At 40.1% G+C, this 2586-nt stretch overlaps 1 pseudogene; it reads left to right on the plus strand.

The window, feature by feature from the left end:
* Positions 1-401: 401 nt before the first annotated feature.
* On the plus strand, positions 402-1494 carry LOC130034004 (coiled-coil domain-containing protein 34-like; annotated as a pseudogene).
* The last annotated feature ends 1092 nt before the right edge of the window (positions 1495-2586 follow it).

Consider the following 2586-nt stretch of genomic DNA (forward strand, 5'->3'; position numbering starts at 1 on the left):
ATATTCTTACAGGGACTTAATATATTTTTGGAGTTACAGGAAAGAAAAACATTATAAATATTTACACTAATGTATTTACATTGATGATTATATTTGTTTAACATCCAGTGTATTATTTTAAATGTTTTTCTGCTTTTTATTAAAATTTTTTTATTATAACACCATGATTTACAAAAGTTTTTCATAATACAGTTGTTTTAGGCATTCAAAATTTCAATACCAGTCCCACCACCACTGTGACCTTCCCTCCATCAACATCCCCAGTTTTCCATCCATCTCCCAAGTCTGCCCCCTTAGCAGGCACAAACAAACTTACTTCACATTTCTTGTTACCAAAAAAAATAGCAAGTGGAATTATCAAAAAAATAGTTCAGGAGGCTGGTTTGAACTTGGCTGGCCAGATGTGGGCAGCGGGGAGATGCGGGGGATACTCCACCCTTTTGCAACTCCCGGATCCCGGGCAACTGCAGGTTCCAAGGCACTGTCTCGGCCGTCATCGAGCTCCTCTGTGGTCAGGGCAGGCTCCCTGGGGCGGGAGACGGTGACGTTGAACTGGTTGTCACCGCCGATGAGCTTCAGTAATTCCACCTTGTCGCTGTTGTCTCCCCTGAGCCACCAGGGCTTCCCCTTTGACCAGGAGGATGAGGAGGAGAATGAAAAAGACTTCAATCAGGATGCCCATCACTCAGAGGCCCAGGTGGAGAACTTGAGAGGCATGGATGTACAAGGGTGCGCCAGTAATATGCCTGGATCAGAAGATAACCAAGAGCAGAAAATTGCGCGCTTACAAGAAGCTAGCCTGACACCATGGGAACTGTGGTTTGTGGGCAAGGAAAAAGAAGAACGTGGCCGTCTGCAACAGAAAGCTCTAGAGCAATTTAATCAAGAGTTAGAAAAGAAAAAAGAAATGGAAGAACGTGAAAAAAGAAAGATAATTGCTGAAGAAAAACACAAGGAATGGGTTCAGAAAAAGAATAAGCAGGAAAGAAAAGAAAGGGAACAAAAAATTAATAAAGAAATGGAGGAAAAAGCAGGAGAAGAACTGAAGAAAGAACATTGCAAAAAAAAAGCAAAAGAGAAATATCAAGAGTGGCTAAAGAAAAAAAAGCTGAAGAATCTGAAAGGAAGACAAAAGAAAAGGAAAAACAATGGCAAGCCGAATTACAAGAAAAAAAGGAAATAGCAGAACAAAAGTTTAAGGAATGGTTGGAAAATGCTAAACCTTGTAAACCTTGTCCGGTTGTAAAGAGCTATGGTTATGCCAATGGAAAAGTCACAGATTTTCACAGTGGAAATTCTTATCCAGAGTCTGCCTTTTATAATCCAATTCCCTGGAAACCTATTCATATGCCTCCTCCCAAAGAAGCTAAGGATCTATCAGGAGAGAAGACTAAAAGGCCTGTGATAAGTCAGCCACATAGGTTATCACCTTTGGTAATTGCTAAAGCCAGAAACAGTCTTTGCCTTGGAACTCTGTATGGAATACAAAGATAGTAAACAAATACAGTACAAAAATAGTGGGAAGTTGCATGCTTTTAATTTAAAAACAGAAGTACTTTTTTACTGCTCGGAATCACTCAGAAATTCAACATTTAGCGTAATTAGTGACAACTTCAAATTTTGCATTTGTATATGGAGTCTTTATAGTAAAGTGAGGAACATATTTTCTATATTTTTATTTTTATAAATGTTTCAGTGTTGATCTTGGCATATTGCTATACAGTATAACTGGCTGTATATCTAACAATTGTGTTTTATTTAGCTTCTCTTAAAACTACCATAAAACCAATAAAACTAACAGTTTTTCCTACGTTCTTTCATAAAAAAAATAGTTCAAGAAAAGTCTATTTGTGCTCATTGTTGTATCTCAAAACGGTGTTATTAAAGTCATTGTCTGAGGGTCTACTTAACTGGTTGGTACTAGCTGAGCCTTTTCTTTTGCTGCATTCCCCCATTGATCTTGGGCTCCTATACAACTTTCCGATCAAATTTGCTGTGCCCCTGCTGGGCTGTCAGTTCTATAAAATTTGGAGGAGCTGTGGAGCTGGAATGATTTGGTGGCTTGGCAGCTTGATGAGGCTCAGCTCTGTGGAGCTGGGCCTTTCATATGCCAGAGGATATTGGGCCTGGGCTGGGGCTTCTGGCTTTCCAGCAGGGGGACAATCTGCCGGCCCCTTTGGAGAAGGCCTCGAAGTTCTCAGCCCAGAGGCTGATCCACCTGGAATGATTCAGCAGCGTGGCATTCTTCCCTGTGACTGTCATTCTCACAGAGGACAAAGGACAGCCAATCTTAAACTGTTGCTACATTTTCAGTTATCTTTTTGCAGTTAGTATAGGTATTGTATTTTTAATCATCTTCTTTATAAAATAAAACTAGAAAGAGCTGCTCAAAAAAATTTGGTGGAGGGCAAGGGGAGGGACCTGGAATAATAGTACAGCAAGCAGGACATTTGTCTTTTCCAAGGCCCAGAGGTTTCATTCTTAGAATCAGAAGATTCCATACTGAAAAGTCCACCTTCACTGAGAAGGTCATAAATGGGCCTTGTCTGCAAGTCTTTCCTAGGGCTATTTGCTTGCATTTATTAA

This window comes from Sorex fumeus, unplaced genomic scaffold (genome assembly GCF_029834395.1).
Source record: "Sorex fumeus unplaced genomic scaffold, SorFum_2.1 ptg000055l, whole genome shotgun sequence".
Taxonomy (NCBI): Eukaryota; Metazoa; Chordata; class Mammalia; order Eulipotyphla; family Soricidae; genus Sorex; species Sorex fumeus.